Raw genomic sequence first — 21,874 nt, forward strand, 5'->3', positions numbered from 1 at the left:
CAAGCGTTAACAGTAGTAACAGAATAAGCAAGGGGCCCAGTAGCGTAGAGATCAGAGTAGTCAGCCATGGGGAGGATTTAAACCAGGATTCAAACCAATTTTGAGTTTGTTCTCGTCCTCCCTCTGGACAGATGTAGAATGGGGTGACTTGTAAAACGGCTCTTTGGACTGGGTGACTACACCTGGGGGCAGAGGAGGTCAGCATTTTTATATCACAATCATTGATATTTTTTCCACATTCAGGTTTTCCCTTTGATTTTGCTTCCCAATCCCTGATATCCCATGTTCCTGCTGCTAGTAGGCACACCTTCTGTCAATGTCTCCGGACAAAGACCCAGTCTCCTGGTTGATAGCGATGGGGCTCGGGAGGTGGTCCGGACTCATACAGGGCCTTTAATTTAGGCCAGATGTCCTCGTGAACATGCTGGAGGCTTTTTAAGGAAAATAACAGTTTTTGATCATCGAGCTCAGTGAGCACTTTGGACTGAGGATTAGGGATAATGGGAGGGGGTACACCAAACATGATTTCAAAGGGAGTCAGTCCCATCTTATAGGGAGAATTGTGTACCCTATAGAGGGCAAAAGGTAGGAGAGCCACCCAGTCACCACCAGTCTCTAAGGTTAATTTAGTTAAGGTCTCTTTTAGGGTCCTGTTCATTCTCTCTACCTGTCCTGAACTCTGGGGCCTGTATGCCCAATGTAATTTCCAGTCTGCCCCCAGTACCCGTGCTAAACCTTGACTCACCTTGGAGATGAAGGTGGGTCCATTGTCTGACCCTAACATTACTGGGAAACCATACCTTGGCAAGATGTCTTCTAGTAACTTCTTAGCCACAACTTGTGCCATCTCATGTTTGATGGGGAAGGCCTCTGTCCATCCTGAAAAAGTATCTACAAAAACTAGCAGATACTTGTAACCATATCTCCCAGGTTTTACCTCAGTAAAGTCCAATTCCCAGTATGCTCCAGGTCGGTTTCCTCTCAGCCTATTGCCTGGGTTGGCTTTATTGTGGGTAGCATTTGTCAATTGATAGGCTTTGCAGGTGGCAACGATATGCTCAATTTTGGAGTTAGCATCTCGAATCTTTATTTCAGCATGTCTCAGGAGGTCTTGCATTTTTCGAGTGCCCATGTGGGTGGCCCAGTGCATTTTGGAGAGAACTTGTTCTCCTAGTGCTTCAGGCAGGATGACTTTACAATCAGAGGATTTCCACCACCCATTGAGGCACTGGGGCATAGGTAATTGTTTCATCCACCTTAAGTCTTCTTCAGTATACTGGAGTTTTTCTGGCAAGGCAGCACTTCCTGGATCAGGCAGCTGATTGGTTAGGGTTAAATCAGCCTCTAGGGCTACCTTTCGGGCTGTCTGATCAGCTAGGTTATTTCCTCTAGCAACTGGAGTGTCGCCTTTTTGGTGCCCTGGGCAATGAATAATGGCCAATTTCTTTGGTAGCCAGAGGGCCGTCAAAAGGGCAAGGATCTCTTCTTGTTTTTGATAGTCCTTCCCTCTGCCGTCGATAGTCCTCTCTCCCTGTAGATGGCCCCATGGATGTGCGCGGTGGCAAAGGCATACCGGCTGTCTGTATATATGTTTAGCTTTTGGCCCTGCCCCAGAGTCAATGCTTTGGTCAGAGCTATGAGCTCCGCCCATTGTGCCGAGGTCCCGGTGGGCAATGGTTCCGCCCAAATGACCTCAGTCTCTGTCACCACAGCTGCCCCGGTGTACCTGCAGCCATCCTGAACAAAGCTGTTCCCATCAGTATACCAGGTATTTTCAGCATCTGGCCATGGCTGGTCTCTCAGATCAGCTCAAGTCCCATGTACCTGAGCCAGGATGTCAGCACAGTCGTGGAGTGGAGTTTCTAAGTCCGGGTCTGGCAACAGTGTAGCTGGATTCAAGGCAGCCGGGGTCTGAAAAACAACTTGGGCTGGGTTTAGGACTAAACTCTGGTAGTGGGTCAGGCGGGCGTTACTGAGCTATCGATCCGGAGGCTGTTTTAGGACTCCCTCAATAGCGTGGGGGGTGGTCACGTACAGTTCTTGGCCCAGTGTCAACTTGTCAGCATCTTTGACCATCAGGGCCACTCCCGCGGTCATCCTCAAACATGGGGGCCATCCGGACGCAACTGGATCGAGTTTTTTTGATAGGTACGCCACTGGGCGGCACCATGGCCCTAGGTATTGGACTAATACCACTTTAGCGACGCCTTTGTTCTCATCAACATACAGGTGAAAGGGCTTGGTTATATCCGGCAGGCCCAGAGCAGGCGCCGACAGCAAGGAGGTCTTTATCTGATCAAATGATTTCTGTAGTTTTTCAGTCCATTGGAAGGTCTGATTGTCTTTAGTTACCTCATAAAGGGATCTTGCCAGTTCTGCGAACCTCAGTATCCATAAGTGGCAGAAGCCAGCTGACCCCAAGAATTCTCTGACTTTTCGAGGGGAGTTGGACGCAGGTATTTTAAGAACTGTCTCTTTTCTGGTGCCAGACAGCCATCTCTGTCCCTTTTTAAGTATGTAACCCAAGTAGCTCACTTCAGACTTGCAGATTTGGGCCTTTTTGGCTGACGCCTGGTACCTCAACTTTCCGATGGTGGCCAGGAGTCCTTTAGTTCCCTCAAGGCAGACCTCCTGGGTTTCAGCTGCTATGAGAAGATCATCTACATATTGTAACAAGGTTAGCTGGGGGTTTTGAAGGTGGAACTCACCCAAGTCTTCATGTAGAGCCTCGTCAAAGACGGTGGGGGAATTTTTGAACCCCTGAGGCAGTCGAGTCCAAGTTAGCTGTCCATTGAGGCCTTGTTCAGGATCCCTCCACTCAAAGGTGAAGATGTGTTGGCTCTTGGGCACCAACAGAAGGCTGAAGAAGGCATCTTTCAGGTCTAGGACTGTATACCATTGATGACTCGGTGGCAGGGAACTCAAAAGGGTATAAGGGTCAGGTACCGTGGGGTGAATGTCCATAGCCCTCTTATTCACTTCATGGAGGTCCTGTACTGGTCGGTAGTCATTTGAGTGTGGCTTCTGCACCAGTAACAAGGGGGTATTCCAGGCCAATTGACAAGGCCTTAGTATCCCTTGTGCTAGTAACCTCCTAATGTGTGGGGTTATTCCCTGTCGGGCTTCTAGGGACATAGGATATTGGCAGACATGGACAGGGTCTGTTCCTGGCTTTAAGTCTATATATATAGGTGGTCTGTGTACAGCCAGCCCCATGCCCCCAGTTTCAGCCCAGGCTTGCGGGAACATTGCAAGCCATTTGTCCATCTCAGGGCTTGGTGGAGATGGCCCTTGATGTAACCGATATTCATCTTCTATGCTTACAGTTAACACTTGGATTGGTTTGCCTTCTTGATTAAGGACTTCTGTACCCCCTGGTTGGAAATGAATTTGGGCTCCCAACTTAGTGAGCAAATCTCTCCTGAGTAATGGGTACGGGCAATCGGGAATGATCATGAACGAGTGGGTTACCTGGCCCACTCCCAAGTCTACCGTTCTTTGGGTAGTCCATGAATATTTTTTCATGCCTGTGGCTCCTTGAACCCAGGAATTTTTATCAGAAACATGGCCATGAGGTTCAAGTAGGACCGAATGTTGAGCTCCTGTATCCACTAGGAACTCAACAGGTCTCCCCTCCACTTTTAGGGTTACCCTGGGCTTGTGGAGGGGTGCTGAACCCCATCTCCCCTAGTCACTCAGTTCATCTATAACCAGGATGGGGGCCTTGGGGTGACTTCCCGGCTTTTTAGGGCATTCTCTGGCCCAATGGCCTTCCTCTTTGCAATAAGCACACTGGTTCTTTCCCAATCGGGGGCGATCTCTATATTCCCCCTTACCTTGTCCTTCTGTTGCAATCTTTCTCAGATGACGTTCACCTTCCTTTGGCTCTCCCACAGTGGTAGCAAGAAGGATCTGAGCTAGGTTCCTAGTTTGCCGATCACCAGCCTTTGCCTGTTTTTCTTCTGCAGTCTCTCTATTGTTATATACTCTATCTGCCACTGCCACTAAGTCCTGAATACTTTTTTTTCTCCTAATCTGTCTACTTTTTGTAACTTTCTCCTGATATCTGGTCCAGCTTGCTTGACAAAATGCATAATGACAGCCACCTTAGCCTCCACGGCTTCTGGATCCATGGGAGTAAATCTGCTGAAGGCCTCTAGGATCCTCTCTAGAAAGGCTGCTGGACTTTCATCTTTGCCCTGCTGAACATCTCCTACTTTGACCAAATTGGTGGGCTTCCGAGCAGCCACTTTGAGACCTCCCAGCAGAGTCTGGCAGTAAACCCGGAGTCTCTCTTTACCTTCTGCCGTATTGAAGTCCCATTCGGGTCGGGACAAGGGAAAGGAAGTGTTGATGGTGTCAACATTGGTGGTGGGTTGACCATTGTCACCAGGAACCAATTTCCTGGCTTCATTTTGGATTCTTTCTCGCTCCTCTGTGGTAAACAGGATCTGGAGGAGCTGTTGACAATCATCCCAGGTGGGCTGATGGGTGAACAAGACAGTTTCTAACAATTGGATTAGATCTCTGGGATTATCAGAAAACTTGGCATGCTGGGTATGCCAGTTATAAAGGTCACTAGTGGCAAAGGGCCAATATTGGAGAGGCTGATTGCCATGCTCATCAGGGGGTCCAATCGTCCTCAATGGGAGGATGGTGGAATCCGCTGGTCCTGCCGGAGAGGCCACGCGGTGGTTACGGGTGTTTTGGGCAGGGCCGTCTCCACCAGCGGCTCCCGCTGGAGCTTGTATCTCCTCACCCACCGCCACTGCCGGGGCTTCTCCCTCCGCCCTCGCTGGCATGGTGGGAGCGGAGGAGAGGGTTGTGGGTAGTAGGGAGGGGGAAAAAGAAGATCTTCGTTGGTTCCCCCTTGAAGAACTGGGTAAAGCAGCGCAGTGGGTTTGGTTTGTCTTTTCCAGTCATCTCCTTGGGTGATTTTCTCACGCACCGCTAGGACTACTGTTGCAGGCAGCTGTTTCTGTGGCGACAAAAAGGGCTTGACCCAAGAGGGTGGGTCCTGTACCAAGTTTTCCCAGGTAACGATGTATAGTACCTGGTCAGAATGTCCTGTTCGGGAATGAAAAATAATCTCTTTGACTTTTCTGATCATTTCTAGATCAAATGTACCCTCCAGTGGCCAGTTTATTTTAAGGGCTGGCCATTCTAAGCTACAAAGAGTGGCTAATTTTCCCTTTTTAACCTCTAGACTCAAATTATGTTCTCATTTTCTAACTTCTCTGAAATGACCTGTTATCAAGGAAAGGGAGGTAGTCACAGTCTGTCCCATGTCTCTCAGTCAGATAACAATAAAACACAATAGACAAGCAACCGAGCCAAGTAGATAAACAGAAAGCAAGACAAAAAAGTCCTCCACTCGATCGGAGGCAAAACTCTCGGGGCACTCCATCCCCTTCAGGAGGGTCTGGAACGTCTTCCAAGCCCGGGTTGGCGGCCTGCCAGTGCGTCCGCTTAGACCTTTTGCCGACCTATTCAGAAAATGGGCCCCAAATTACCGATCATAGGCAATTTATGGACACAGAGACACTTAACAGCTGGCGTTGACCCTCCGGTTTGGGGGTCCTAGGGGTCTTGGGGATCCCGGACGAGCCCCCAAATGTTGTGCCCAGATCACGAAGTCCCAAAGACCACCAGGAAGCCGATTCCAATGTAAGCACACGAGGGCCGTTTATTCAAGCTAGAGCAGGGGATCCCAACAGTCACCGACGCAGCAGATCAGAATTGAGAGCCCCGAATTTCAAATTAGTGGGGTTTTTATTGTGGTTACAGTGAGGTTTGGAGATTTTCCACTTAGCAGTTACATGATTGGTTGGCATTTAGCAAGCATGAAGTGTATATTTCTGATTGGCTAGGCCCATCGAGGGTTTGAGGGGCGGTTACATGTAGGTTTTACGGGGGAAAAGAGGGACAAAGGTTAGTGGTCAACTGTCACGTACTGATGGTCAGCACATTGACAGATTGTTCTATAGATAGTGGACCTGGAACGTTCATTTCCTGGGCAAACAGATGGTTGAGTAATTAACTTAGGAACTTTGCTTCATTACAGATTGTGTCTTTTGTCCCAGAGCAAGCACATTTTAACCATTAATTTGTGAGGACAATAGAGACTAGGGGAAGAGTGGATTTTAGCAAAATGGAGTCGCTTTGGTCTCACAATCCTGTCACTAGTTGGAGAAAAAGTATTGGACTAAATTCTACAGCTGTTCATGGTAAAAGCTATCAGGAGACTAGAAGTAGAACAGAAACTTCTCAACAGATTAAAGACATGTACTCCATACTTCCAGTGAGAACACCTTATACAAATGGAGACTTCTCCTTAAGGTGAGGAACAAGGGCAGATATGCTTACTCTTTATCTGTCCATTAAACTTTGAAACCTAGTCCCCACCAAAATAGTCTGGCAATGAAATGACACAATTAGGATAGGATTGGCAGGGTAGATGCAAAATCTTTTGTTTTTTTTGGTACCAGGGATCGAACTCAGGTCCTTGCACTTGCACAGCAGGCAGCAAAACCACTGAGCTAAATCCCTGGCCCAAGAAGCAAAATCTTTATATGTAGATCATCTACAGGGAAAATACTAAGAAATCTCTAGGAGGCCCTAGAATTTGTATTTGAATTTAGCAGGATTAGAAAACACAAGGTATATATAAAAATTCAGGTCTGTGTATACTTGCTATAAATGAAGAATTGGATATTGAAATTTAAAAGTTATGTAGGATTTAGCTCAGTGGTTCCATTGCCTGCCTTACAGGTGCAAGGTCCCGAGTTTGATCCCAGGTACCAAAAAAAAAAAAAAGTTGTGTAGGAGTACAAAGGATTTAGAAAAGTTTAAAAAAAAACAAAAACAGTGTTGGAAGACATTTAGTACCTAATTTTAAGACTTCTTCTAAAGCTACAGTAATCAAGGCAGTGTTGGAGTAAGGAAAGACATATAGATCATCTTTCAGGGTTTTTAAAAGAATTGTGACTAAATTCTCAGCCTCTTGTTTCAGTATATCTAGGTAAATAATCTGATTCTTACAATACTATTTGGATGGGAACCAAAAATACTTGGGTTTTCCTGGTTCAGACAATGTTGGGTGGGGTTCTAAAACTTCCTGCTAGGTGAGGAGATTTCAAGGGCAGCATTTGTTTTTTTTTGTTGTTTTTTTTTTTGTTTTGGTACCAGGGATGGAACTCGGGTCTTTGGGTCTTTGCGCTTGCATAGCAGGTGGTAAAACCACTGAGCTAAATCCCCAGCCCTCAAGGGCAGCATTTCTGGTTCAAGATTTAGAAGATTTATATTAATATTTTTCAATTTTAAAATAACGATGAAGAATGGCATTACAATTTTTAATTTTTATTGGTACCAATTTGCATTATAGAATGATTACATGTCCCATGGAGTGTTGGTACACATACAGCACATCCTCAGTCCTTTTTTCATCCCCTACCCTCTCCTCTCTTCCCTACCCTCCATCTCTTCCTCCCCTTCTTTTTGCAAACATCTATGTCCCTATTTCCTTTTATCTAACTTTAATTTTGCTTTTTTTTTTTTTGGTACCCAGGATCGAACTCGGGTCCTTGCGCTTGCGAGGCAGGCGACGGAACCACTGGGCTAAATCCCCAGCCCAAATTTTGCTTTTTAATTAGTCATGCATTGGGTTTCTTATAGGAATTTTAAAGAAAAACCTGCATTTTTTTTAAGAGACATGAGAAGGATTTATTAGAGATAGACAATAAGACACACTCAAGAACAGAGTGTGGTGCTCAGAGACAGGACACAGTTGGGAATTTGTGTCTTTGGGTGAGGAAATCTGTGGCATTTGATAATCTATAGTCTTAATCTTACCTAGTGGGTGGTAGGGGCTGGCCCACTTATAGTGAGATAATGGTCCATTCATATGGGGAAATCCTAAAAAGTGGTCTATTTACAGGTGAATGAGCAACCTTTCCAAGTAAAAAGAGAACAGCAAACCCCTTTGTGGAAGGGTAAAAAAGAGTTGCCCAGGTTTACTAAATTTTGGAAGAAGAGAAAGAGAAAGAAAAAACAAATAACAAGCAACAAACAAACCAAAACTTGGCTTGTGTCTTGAAGCTGCAGTTTCTATATTTTCACAGAAATCCCAGACTTTGTCAACCTCATGGAATTTCTACTGGAAAGATCATAGAATCATTGGTGACAAACATGTGGTGCGTGAGCCCCAGCTGGCTGTTTATATCATTGAAAGCTCTAGAAGTTTCACCATCCCTGTATAGGTCATTGCTGGCAAATGTCTTTCAGAAAATCCAGATTAACCGGGACTTAACAAGAATGTTTTGCTAACTTTGCCTGTCACTTTGATGAGGAACCATTAGTTTTATGGTGTATATAGCAGGCAAGTATGAACTGTAATTACTACACTGCCCTTTTTTATTGAAAAGTGGTTTTCAGAATTATTGCATTATAAGCTTTATTTGAGAAGCAACAGCAGACTGAATCTTCTTCCTGTGATGCTTGTTCACTCTTATAATACTCGCTGCCTCTACTGTGTAAGAACGATGTGTCTGTGTCCTTTTGACAGAACCATTAGACTAGCTCTGGATAATAAACTGTGAGTAGAGATGACATGGGCCTCTTACGGGAACAAGCCTGAATAGAGTTTATCATTTTCTATGTGCTCTTTTTTGTCTGCCAAAAGACTGGCCAGGACTAAGATAGAAACTTCTCCCCTCGTCTGGGTAGTAGGGTGAGGATGATGTGGCATAATGCCATGGCTACTCTGTGAGGGACATACGGCCTGAGAGAGAAATAAGCCACTGAGGTTTGGGGGTGTGTAGGGTACCACAGCATAACCTAATCTACTGACTGATGACCTTGCTAGACTCACACAGCCAGCGGTTTGCTGCCACAAGGAGCTCCAGTTTTTACTAGGAGAAAACAATTATCCTTTCTGATTTCCTAAAGCTCACTTTTACTACCTATTCTAATTTTCAAAAAACTTACAACCCTTCATTAATGTTCATGAAGTTCTTCCGGATCCTACGTATATCACAAATATTAAGTACTTAAGCACTAGTATCTTCAGATATAGCAAATTTGAAGTATTATAAATATTCTCACCATGAGAACAGGTGGCTGAGAGTTTAGTAATCTAGGAAGTAGAAGAAAAATGAAAAGGAGGCAAGAAGCATATCATGGTGGATGAATTTGTTGGGTATTTTAATTTCTTTTGCTCTGATCTGACAGGGAGGACTTTTGAAAGAAAGATGCTTCCATCAATCTCTTCCATTTCTTCACCAGAATAAAAAAAAAAATAGGGGCTGGGGAATTAGCTCAGTGGTTCTGCCACCTGTCTTGCAAGCGCAAGGTCCCGAGTTCGATCCCCAGTACCAAAAAAAAAAAAAAAAAATAGGAAAGTTTCATCTCATGGAAAAAAGGAAAAGACCATTCTCAGGATGGAATTTTTAAAAGATTAGTTTGGGCATGACATCTTTTTGTTCTCATATGTTCATTTGAATAAATTGAGTATGAGGGTTGAAGCCCCCACCCTTTCCTTCTCCTTTTTGTTTCTTTCCTTTCTTTAAAAGAAAACTTCTAGGGCTAAGCTATCATGCTACAGTCCAAGACCATAGATGAGGTATGTTATAAAGGCCTTTGTAGCTCAGGGAGTGACAACTCTTTGAATTCTAAAGCCTCATGGATCAAGTAACTGTAGGGCTCCTGCATATTTGTTCTAGTATCTGTGATTCTTTGAGGAAATCAGTTAAGCACTGGAGATGGTGTGATAATCAGTAATATAGTTTAGAGTCCTCTGTTATCAAAAAGACATTGATTCAGTGTGTCACATGCCAGGAACATTTTGCTTCTGTTTTGTATTGAGAAATACCCTCAGTTAAAATAAAATTGTATATATGTCAACAGGATTCAATAAATACTTATTGAGCGCCTATTTTATATATATGCCAGACTTTAACACTCATCATCAAAATAAGCAGTTTAGAGTAGCTGTAGGTTTGGCTCAAGGGTCTTGGACCCAACCTATAATTACAGAACAATGGAAGAGATTGGAATAAACTGTTGAAAAGCCTTGCTGGGTGTGGTGGTGCTGAGGCAGGAGGATTGTAGAGAGTTGAGGGCCAGCCAGGGCTACATAATTAGTTCCAGGGCAGCTTGAACTGAATTTATGCCGTGAGATCCTGTCTTAAACAAACAAACAAACAACCTATTAATTTGGGTTGGCTTAAAAATCTGAATTTAAAATGTGAAATGGAGAAGCAAAAAGACCCATAGGGAAGAATCCAAATAGAAGAGGGTCAAACTGTGCACTAGGGTGGTGGCTTCTGGATCTTCAGAAAGTTTTGGATGATTTATCAGTTTGGGAGCAGCAAAGAGGTACAGAGGATCAGAGGTACGGACCCACCCGCTGAGATCTCCTGAACTCACTAACTCTCCTTGAGAACTTTTATTACCAGGTAAAACATGCATTTCTTTTGAAGGATAATTATAGTACAGTGCCAATAATGAGTCATATTCTAATTGATGTGGAAGCTCCAAATAATGCAGAGAAAAAAATTTAAAGGATATAGAGCATATACATTTAAACTAACCACCAGCATTCTATTCCATTCTGTAGTTCTGTAGGAAAAAAATATCTTTGATTCTTTCCTAGTGTCAGTATGAATTCAATTTCTTAGTCACCTATAATTTGAGGATGGCAAAGTATCCTTTCCTTTCCATCAGCTTTTCTCAGCTTGTAGATGTTTGAACGAGTATGAAGAAATAAATTCTGGCAAGCAATAACTTGCAACTGCAGCTGTTTCCGTTGTTTGGGGAAAAAAGAAAACAGCGTAAATTCAGTCCACCACGAGGAGAAGCCTATTGGCTGTTGTTAGGAAAGCAGGATTGAGGAGCAAAGACTGGCTCTCCACCCAGCCTAATCTACTGTTTTATTACTTCCCGAAGCAGTATTGGGTTTGTTTCTGACGCTTTTGCTCACAGAGCACCGAAGACAGGAAGGCATTTTCATGGACAACAACCAAATCAGGTAAGTTTTGCATATTATTATTATTACAAGGTCATTTAGGGAAGGGGCTGGGAAAAGAAAAACAAAAAAGATCATTAATGAAAAGATATCAGAATAAAGCCTTAACTGCCTCTGCCTTCCATTTCAAGTAAGGTTGTATAGCTCTTGAGGACAAGGTCTCAGAGAGCTGTTATTGATGAGGTTTATGTCCTGGTAAGCATGGCTATAAGCAGGCTCAGATGGCACTTACCTTGCTGAGATTTGAGGTGAGGTGAGGTAGGTTAAATCACATACAATTCAAGGAACAGTAATGGAAAGTTCTTGATAAATGATTTAGAATTTTATTAAGAACAGAAGAAAACAGACTTTGGGGAGGAAAAAAAAAGTCACAGGGAAGAATCCTGCCACTTTCAGGTAAAAAGCTGCCAATCTGTGGTGATCTCACAAGACCAAGTGGTCTTGCATGCATTAGTTACCAATTATTGTGAGACTAATCACAACACAGCACCTTAGAAAACCCCAAACATCTGCCAACAGTGTCCAAGGGTTAGGAACTCAGATGTGGCTTTGCTGGTGGTTTAGGCTCAAGGAATCTCCTGAGATTGCCATCCAGAGGCCACCAGGTCCCTGGTCCTGAGTGGGAGGACCTGCTTTTAATTTTAAGGTCACTCTCTCACATAGCTCTGTGCAGGAGGCCTGAGCTCTTGCCATGTGGGTTTCTCCACAGGCAGCTGGAGTGTCTCACTGCATGGCAGCCAGCTCTCCCGAAAAGGCCTGATCCCAGAGAGTGAGTGAGGCCACAGGCCCTTTATGATCCTATTCTTGGAAATCTCATGGGGTCACTCTGTTGAAGTACATACACAAGAGAGGAAAATTAGGCTCAATATTCTGAAGGCAGGACTACCAAACAATGCCTGGACATATTTGAAAATGACTACAGTAATGCATCACAGGAAAATAATTTTTGTCATTTTATGGCAAAAAGCTGTTTTTGATTATTTAACAGGAATAATTGTCCATTTATTGTCTGTAATTTAGCCTTAGGTCAATCTTCCTTTGCTTATATAACAGGTTACCAAAGAAGAACCTTCTTTTAGGCAAAAAGTGACTATGAAAGAGTGAATGTGTCTGGCATTTTAAAAGAAATTGGGATTTCTCAGTGGATTTACCTAAGCTGCCTTAGAGCAGCACCATGCCTACTCCTTCTGCTTTCAGGCTAAATCTGATTATGCTTATGTTAACCTTCTACCTTTGATCAAGGATAGTACCTGTTCTGTGTTGTGTGTGTACTTTCTGGGACTAGAAATTTAGAGAGAAGTGCTGTCATGTTCAATGTTAAGAAAACAAAACCCACTCATCAGATAATGAGGTTGGATGTGACCTGTAGTTGGGCTGGCTGAGCTGTGGGCAGAACTCTGGAGAACCTAGAGCATTAGATGTGGAGAATGCATTGCCTGTATTCCCATGGGCCTCACCAGTGCAGTGCAGGCTAGCTGATTTCCTGCTGTCAGTTTCTGCATCTCTTTACTTGATGGCTTTCTTTAGAAGCTGAGCCTGGTCTGCCAGTGCATATTCATGCTCCTCACAGAGGCCCTCAACATAACTGATGGGGGTGAGTGTGTAAGTCCCCAGCTCCCTCATCCCCAGGGGAGCTAACTCAGAGCCATGTGAGTTCTTGACTTCTCAAAGTTTCCCAGAAGAATTGTGCTGCAGCTGCCCATGATAGTAACTGGGTTGACAATACAGACTTTACTGGCTGCCTTTCCTTCACTCTCTATTCTCTATTTCCTTACTGGTGTTTTCTAGTACCACCTTTCAAACTGCTGTGTTTGAACAAATCTTTCAGAATCAGCTCCTTAGGGAACCCAAATTAAGACAGTGGATGATGGGCCAGGGATTTCGCTCAGTGGTGCTGCCACCTGCCTCACAAGCTCAAGGTTCCGAGTTTGATTCCCCATATCAAAAAAAAAAAAAAAGACAATGGATGACATGACCACTGTCATGGATGTTCGCCTTGTGGAAGAATGATTAGATTTATTACTCAAAAGGGAGACTTAAGAGCCTGGTGTGGTGACCCACAGCTATAATCCTAGGACCTGGCAGGCTGAGACCAGAAGATTGCTGTGAGTTCGAGGCCAACCTGGGCTACATAGTGAGACCTTGTCTCAAAAAACCAAAAAACTAGGCCGGGGATTTAGCTCAGTGGTGCTGCCGCCTGCCTCGCAAACGCAAGGTCCCAAGTTCCATCCCCAGTACAACCCACCCCCCGCAAAAACCCCTAAAAAAACAAAATGGGCCGGGGATTTAGCTCAGTGGTTCCAGCACCTGCCTGGCAAGTGCAAGGTCCTGAGTTCGATCCTGGTACCAAAAAACAAAACAAAACAAAACAAAACAAAAAAACCACAAAGAAAGGGAGACTTACGATCAACAAATTATAATTATTAGGAGACTGTAATTTAGCCTGTGAAAGAATTCTATAAAAATCCAAGTTTCCTAAAAATGGAATGAGCTGCCTTGGGAATCAATACAATGTCACAGTCACTGGGTGTGTTTGTGTAGACTGATTAACCACTAGGGATGTGTGTTTGATACAGAGCCTAAACTAACTGACTTCCAAGATCAGAGGTGGATTTACTGTCAAGCTAATTTTTGGTCTGCTCTTACCCAGTATCTTTCCTTTTTAGTTCCTAGCAATGTGTTTGTAAGGCAGGGCATTTCTGTAATTCGAACATCTTTGAACCACAGTTGATTAAGACTACTGTCTGTTTCCTCTCCAATTTAATTTTATTTATCAGAATTTTAGAGTTTGTAGTTAACACTTGTGTGGCAATGCTGGGTATGAATATATCTGCGTGAAGTTGCGTGTTTTTCTGTATCCTGACACATTGGATTGAATTTTAGCATATCTGACACATTTTGTCAAGTGTGGTGATTCCAGATGAAACGGCATGCAAAAGTGCCACCAACACAGCACATTTGCTTGCAAAATCAAGTGACAATAACAAAAAAGAAGCTTTGGTAACAAAGCTCATACAGAGAGAGTAATTTGACAGCACAATTATGTCACTATATACAATGTAACAGCAATTATGAAAGTATTTTAACTTAACTTTTTATGTTTCTGAATTTTAAGCTTCATTTTTAATATTTTTAAGTAATTATGAACTGACCAAAAAATTTAAATATGACAGGAAGGAATTATCTTAGTGGCAACACAAACCATCAACCAAAAGATAAGTGTTGTAGCATTCTCAGCTTTTACTGATATGTCTATAGGCAGAGTAAATGAGGAGGGAATAAAAATGATCAAAATGTGATATGTATGTACCAATTCCCCTAAATGCAGGTAATATTATGTGTCACTGACATATACTAATGAAAAGTTTTAAAAAGAAAATATATAACCTGCTTGGAATTCTCACTGGAAATACTCATTTTGCATTCATAATTTACATTAATAATGGGACCTTTCTATTTCTTTTACTTAACAGAACCCATATATAATAAGAATCTATTTCTGCCTGGTTCTTTTTGATTCTGAGGTTCTGCGTCATGAATCCTTCTAAAAGCTGCATGGCAACCATGTTTTTTAGCTTTTTGATTCGAAATATTTGGTAGAGTAGAATAATGAAAAGTGTGACCTTTTAGCTCGTAAATGGAGAGAAAATTCCCAGTCACTCTTAAAATAGAAAGTCAAGGCTGGAGAGCCCCTCTATCTCTCTATGTTTTCATTCCCTTGTCAACCTAGAGGGACAATTGTTTTGAATGCCTACATACACATTCTACAAAGAATTTTATAAACTAAATGAACTCTATAAGTGTGTTGCCAGTAAAAGTGAAAGTAAATGGTTAAACTATTCTTTTGAATGCTTTCTAAGTTGTAAAATTGTCCCAAGCATGCAACACAATTGATGATCATACAAGTACATATGTTGATATTAATCCGAATGATCAGCATGAGGAGAAAACTGAACAGAAAGACAAAATTAAAATTAGCCAGTTACAAAATGGATTAAACATTCCCTGATTTCAAAGGCATAAGATTATGTTAGTCTATTGGAAGAGTCAGCAAACTATGGCTGTCAGCCATATCTGTTCTTATTTCATTTTGTAAATAAAGCATTATTAAAACAACCATACTCATACTTATTTACACATTATCTATTGTCTATGGCTGTTTCATGGTACAACTGCAGAGTTGGAATGACAGACTGTGTATTCCGTGAAGCCTCAAATATCTGGCCCCTATATAGAAAAGTTTCCCAACCCTCAGGTTAGAGAAAATCTTTGGACTGCATAGGTCTCTGGAAGTTCGTGACGAGGATAAATAAAGGGGGAAAATCCTTTTTCTATTAAAAAAAAATATTGAAATGCCACTCATTTATTCCAAAAATCTGGCTGTGGAGAACAGTTAACAAAATTCATTTTGTCTTCCCTGGATGCTTGGGAAATGTGTACCTCTGTCTCAGTTTCCTGTTTCTGAGGTTCCATTCTCTCTCTCTTTTTTTTTTTGGTACTGGGGATCGAACTCGAGTCCTTCTGCTTGCGAGGCAGGTGGTGGCAACACTGAGCTAAATCCCTGGCCCCTTTCCTGTATCTCTGTCCAAATTCTTCTTAAGGACATTAGTCATTGGACTAGGGCCCAACCTAGGCAGTATGACCTCATCTTAACTTGACTGCATCTACAAAGACCCTATTTTCCAAATCAAGTCACATTATCAGGTATTGAGAGCTGAAAATTGAGCTTAACTTTTTAGGGTACACAATTCAACTCACAGCAGTGACCATGAGCATATTTTGGGGTGGTGACAGGGAGGATATGCTTCTCTAAACAAACCTGCTCTGACCTTAGACAAGTGATTGAGCATCTTTTATCAGTTCCCTTGTCTGCACCATCTGTAAAATGAGGAAATTGGGCAAAATGCTTGCTTAGATCCCTCAGCCTTCACATTTGATGATTTCATAGCATACATCACACTGCAGATTGGCAGAAGTGGAATTCACAAAGTCTTCCTGTGATTTGTAACTGACATAATGAAAGGACTTACAGCACCTGGCTTGCAAAGGTGGAGATCACCAGGGTGGGTTTGCTCTCTGAGCTCCCCTGTTCCAGGGATAGCTCCCCCATAACAACCTTCAGTGGTGGGGAACCTTTTCATATCAAAATGGTTCCCTCTTTCTTTCATCCCTAAATCACTGATGTTAAATTTTATTTTCATTTCTACAAAAATTGCCTCCATCTTAGTAGATCGCTTTAGGGTCCATCTTTATTTCAATACCTACTTTTAACAACTTTTTTTTTTCTATTTCTTTTGGTACCGAGGATCAAACTCGGTCCTTGCGCTTGCTGGGCAGGCAGCAGAACCATTGAGCTAAATTCCTAGCCCGACAACTTTTTTTTCCTTAAATTCCTTTATTGGTACATTTTAGGTAAACAATACATTTACATTTATCATTGGGTGCTTGTACCTGTACATGATGTATCTTGGTTCTTATTTTTTCCCCATTACCTGTGTGCCCTTCACCCCCTCCACCCTTCCCTATTTACATAGATTTCATTTCCATTTTTTTTCTTTTCTCATAATTTTTCCTTTCCCTCCTTCCCTTTCCCCTTCCCCTCCCACCATCCCTACCCCTTTGGACCTTTTCTTCCTATTTCAAATTATCAGTTATTCATTTTAATCATTTTAATTCTAATTTACACTTTCAGCTTCTCACACTAGAGAAACTATTTGGTATTTACACATGTGTGTTGTATTTATTTCACTTAAGATTATGGCCTCAATATGTATTCATTTAGTTATAAATGTCTCTAGTTCCTCATTCTTTATGGCTAAGCAGTACTCCATTTTATAAAAAAACCCCACATCTTCTTTATCCAGTTTCCAGTTGATGGGCACTTGGGCTTCTTCCAAGCTTTAGCTATTACAAACTGTGCTGCTATAAACATGGGTGCACATATATCACTGTGGTATGATTCTTTTAATTCTTTTGGGAAGATACCCAGCAGGGGAATAGCTGGGTTAAATGGACCTCTAGTCCTAGTTCTTTGAGGTGTCTCCATAGTGATTTCCACAGTGGTTGCACCAGTCTACACTCCCACCAACAATGGAGAAGGGTTCCTTTCTCCCCACACCCCTGCTAGCATTTGTTATTGGTTGATTTCTTGATAGCAGCCATTCTTTCTGGGGTGAGGTGGAATCTCAGTGTTGTTTTCATCTCCATTTCTCGAATGACCAGTGATGTTGAACATTTTTTCATATATTTATTTGCTGCTCTTAATTCTTTGTCTGAGAAATGTCTGTTCATTTCAGATGCCCATTTTTGAATTGGGTTTTTGAGTTTGGGGGTCTGATTTTTTTCAGTTCTTTATATATTCCAGATAGTAGTCCTTTGTCTAAGGTACAGCTGCTAAAATTTTTTCCCACATTGTAGGTGGTCTCTTAGCTCTGTTGGTGATTTCTCTTGCAGTGCAGAAGCTTTTTAATAAGATGATATCCCAGTTGTTGATTCTTAGTGCTAGTTCATGTGCTACTGAGGTTCTGTTCATAAAGTCTTTTCCTATGCCAATGTCTTCAAGAGTTCTACCTTGGGTCGGGGATTTAGCTCAGTGGTTTTGCTGCCTGCTGCGCAAGCACAAGGACCCGAGTTTGATCCCCGGTACCAAACAACAACAACAACAACAACAACAAAGAGTTCTACCTAACTTATCTTCCAGCAGGTTTCATGTTTCTGTGTTAATCTTTAGATCTTTTTTTTTTTTTGGATGATACCAAAGTATTTGTTGTAAATGTAGTGGCAAATATACTGAGAGTTATCGTTAAAAAGGAACTAGAAAATTACACATGTTGAAAGTATGTGCTTCTTTCCTGCCACCTTTAGGTTATGGCTAGTACCAACATTTTAGGTAAAACACTTAATGGAATGGTCCATTTTCACATAATTTCATGACTGTATCTTCATCTTAATTTTAAAGCAGTTGACCATAGATTTCAGTATCAATTATTATTCTGTCTTTATCAATTCTGTAATGATCTGTAGAATCTTGTCATTTTCAAGGGACACCTTTGGATTTTCAAGCTTTTTTCTTAAAACAGAGTCAATGAGAGAGAACTCTTAGCTGCTTGAAAATGACAGCTATCTTTACAGGGGCCTAATATTTAGATCTTTAATCCACTTCGATCTTAGTTTAGTGCATGGTGATAGGTATGGGTCTAGTTCTAATCTTTGGCAGGTTGAAATCCCCGACAACTTTTTTTTAATAAACTGGATCCTGTTATGTAGTTCAGGCTGGCCTTGAACTCACTATGTAGCCAGGCTGGCCTCAAACTCACAGAAATCCTTCTGTCTCAGCCTTCCATGTGCTGAGACTGCATACATGTGACATCAAAACCAACTTTTTGACAACTTTTGAACTCTGTTAAAAGCCAGGATAGGGCTGGGAATTTGGCTCAGTGGTTGGGCTGCCTGCCTCGCAAGCGCAAGGACCCGAGTTCGATCCCTGGTACCAAAAAAAAAAGCCAGGATAAAACAGTTTGCTGCTTTTTTGTTGTTGTTATTTTACGGGAAAGCCTGCACAGAGGGCTTTGGATATGTTTGCATTTATCCTAAATCTTTAGAGAGCCAACACTTCCTGTGAGACTATTAATGTTCATGTAATTTATTGGCTAAAAATGGACCTAGAAGGTGGGTATGGTGGCACATGCCTGTAATTCCAGCTCTTAGGAGGCTGATGGAGGAGGATTACCTAGAGTTCAAGGCCAGCCTGGGCTACGTAGTGAGTTCAGGGCCAGCCTGAACTGCATAACAAGACCATGTCTCAAAAAACCCAATATGGGCTGGGGATTTAGCTCAGTGGTTTCGCAGCCTGCTTCACACATGCAAGGACCCGAGTTCGATCCCTGGTACCAAAAAAAAAAACCAACAAAAAAACCCCCGAATAAATAAATAAATAAATAAATAAATATTCACATCTTATTTGAACCTGAAATGTGTGTGTGGGGAATCCTTCACTCTAGCAAACACTTCACAAAGAAAAATATTTGTTTTATACTTACAGAGCAATAGAAACTATTTTATAGTCTGGAAAAAGCCTTAGGCCCTAAGGCTTAGGGTCTCCCTATAGCATTATTGTTAAATAACTTTTAAATGTTAGTGCTCTTGGATTCTTAGAAGTTGCAGTTTTTATTATGAATGATGCCATTACCTAGGAAAGAACCACCAGAAGCACATTCTTTGTGAGGATTATATTGAATATAGCACAAAAGTATAGATTTTTCTGTATACATGCATTAAACAACCTAAATTAGCCAAATTGGTTATGCACGTTTTGAAAAATAGCCAAATTAAGGAGTTTGCTGTATTAATATTTCTAGTATCTGTTCTCTGTATTATATATCCTAAGAACTACATTTTAGGGCCGGGGATTTAGCTCAGTGGTTCCGGCACCTGCATCGCAAGCGCAAGGTCCCGAGTTTGATCCCCAGTGCCAAAAAACACGAAGAGACCCAAACAACAACAACAACAACAACAACAACAAAAGGCTACATGGAAAAATGTTCAACATCACTGGTCATTCAAGAGATACAAATGAAAACAACACTGAGCTTCCACCTCACCCCAGAAAGAATGGCTGCTATCAAGAAATCAACCAACAGCAAATGCTGGTGAGGCTGTGGGGAAAGAGGAACCCTGCTCCACTGCTGGTGGGAGTGTAGACTGGTGCAAGCACTGTGGAAATCAGTACAGAGATACCTCAAAGAACTAGGACTGGAAGTCCCACTTGACCCTGCTATTCCCCTGCTGGGGATCTTCCCCAAAGAATTAAAAGAATCATACCACAGTGATATATGTGCACCCATGTTCATAGCAGCACAGTTTGTAATAGCTAAAACTTGGAAACAGCCCAAATGCCCATCAACTGGAGACTGGATAAAGAAAATGTGGTTTTTTAAATAAAATGGAGTACTACTCAGGCATAAAAAATGAGAAATTAGAGACATTTATAGCTAAATGGGTGCACATTGGGGTGATACTCTTAAGTGAAATAAATAGGACACACATGTGTAAATACCAAATAGTTTCTCTGGTGTGAGAAACTGAAAGTGTAAATAAGGACCAAAAGGTATAATAGATAATGTGAAATAGGATGAAAAGGGGCAAAGGGGAAGTGGGAGGGCTAGGGGAAAGGATAGAAGGGAATGGGATTAATATGAGAAAATGGAAAAATAGGAACAAAATCTTTGTAAATAGGGAGGAATGGAGGGGTTGAAGGGAAGGCTGGGCAAGGGTGAAAGATGGGAACCAAGAGAGACTATGTAAAGGTGCAAATTTCCAATGATGAATGTCATTATATTGTATACCTAAAATGTACCAATGATTAGAATGAATAATCGATAATGCAAAATAGGAAGAAAAGGTCCAAAGGGGTAGGGTTAGTGGTAGAGGCAGGGGAAAGGAAAGAAGGGAAAGGAAAAAATGATGAGAAATGGAAAAAATGGAAATAAAGTCTTTGTAAATAGGGAAGGGTGGAGGGGGTGAAGGGAGGGCTAGGAATGGGGAAAAAATAAGAACCAAGATGCATCATGTAAAGGTACAAGTTCCCAATGAGAAATGTAATTGTGTTGTATACCTAAAATGTACCAATAAAAGAATTTAAGAAAAAAAAAGGAACTACATTTTACCTTTCTTTTTGTAAGTGTGGCTTAATATAATACTAACAGTCAAAATAGAAATTTAGAATTTTAATTGAGTATAATAAAGTACCTGGGAACCCAATAATGAATAAAACTCATGACTGTTATTAACTTGATTTGTTAGGAAAGGGTTTGCAAAAGTAAAGTTCATAGTGTTTTCCCCTAATTTAACACTGATTATGAATTAGTGGCATCAGAATTAATGGGGTTTTATTTGGAGTGTAACTTTAGTTTTTTAAGAATTTATTTCATGAATATTAAAATTTTGTGGTTATACTCAGGATGTCTATGATAAGTGAAAATGCTCATTCACACTAACACTAACCCAAGGAATCCCTCTGAGGATTGTATTGTCCGGGGCATGGTTTTTACACACATGCCTAACTCTTTTATCATTTGAATCATTGTAGGTTATTTTCATGCCAAGTCAGTGGTTTGTCCTTCAGCAATCTGCTGCCTCATAATGGCTGGAAAACAGAGTGGTGCAAAGCAAAGAGCTGGCAACTGGTCACAGGCTTGTGTTCAATGTTATTTTCACAGTTTACTACCATAGCATGTAACCTTGGCTTTCTTTGAACTTCTCTAGCCTTGGGTTCTTCATCTGTAAAATGGGCCCATCTTTGCAGAAGTGTTAACAGGACCAAATGAAGAAGTAAAAATGATAAGGATGTGATATTTATATGCACTAATTCCTCATTATGATTGTCTTTATTATGTATATAAACATATACTGTACTGCTAATAAAGAGGGGAATATTTATTTATTCATTTTAAATACATTCTCATTTCTATTTATTTATTTATTTATTTATTTATTTATTTATTTATTTATGGTACCGGAGATCGAACTCGGGTCCTTGTGCTTGCAAGGCGGCAGAACCACTGAGTTAAATCCCCGGCCCCGGGGGATATATATATATATATATTTTTTTTTTTTTTTTGATACTAGGGATCAAACTCGAGACCTTGTGCTTTCGAGGTAGGCAGTGGCACCACTGAGCTAAATTCCCCGCCCAGCCCAGGGGATATTTAAATAAAGAAAATTAAATTTAAAAACAGAACTGAATGAGATAAAGCAGGAACAGCAGTCTTTAAGATATTGTGGGCATGTTAGTCCGTGGGATTAACTAGGTCCAGGCCTGACTCTCCTCCTTCTGGCAGTAGCTAGCACTCT

General features: G+C 41.6%; 1 protein-coding gene across 3 annotated transcripts in view; it reads left to right on the forward strand.

The window, feature by feature from the left end:
- The first annotated feature begins 10,146 nt into the window (after positions 1–10,146).
- Rnf152 (ring finger protein 152) overlaps positions 10,147–21,874 on the forward strand; it is a 123,621-nt gene continuing 111,893 nt past the window's right edge. The window contains exons 1-2 of one of the 3 annotated variants that reach the window (XM_087191899.1): positions 10,147–10,454; positions 10,945–11,026. The gene's annotated coding sequence lies outside the window, so the exon portion shown is untranslated. Of the gene's footprint in view, positions 10,455–10,761; positions 11,027–21,874 lie in introns of those variants that run through there. The other 2 variants (XM_087191905.1, XM_087191894.1) reach the window with 2 other exon arrangements.

The sequence above is a fragment of the Heterocephalus glaber genome, unplaced genomic scaffold (assembly GCF_053883595.1).
Source record: "Heterocephalus glaber isolate CG9 unplaced genomic scaffold, H.glaber_assembly_v1.0 deba00000331, whole genome shotgun sequence".
In the NCBI taxonomy this organism is placed as follows: Eukaryota; Metazoa; Chordata; class Mammalia; order Rodentia; family Bathyergidae; genus Heterocephalus; species Heterocephalus glaber.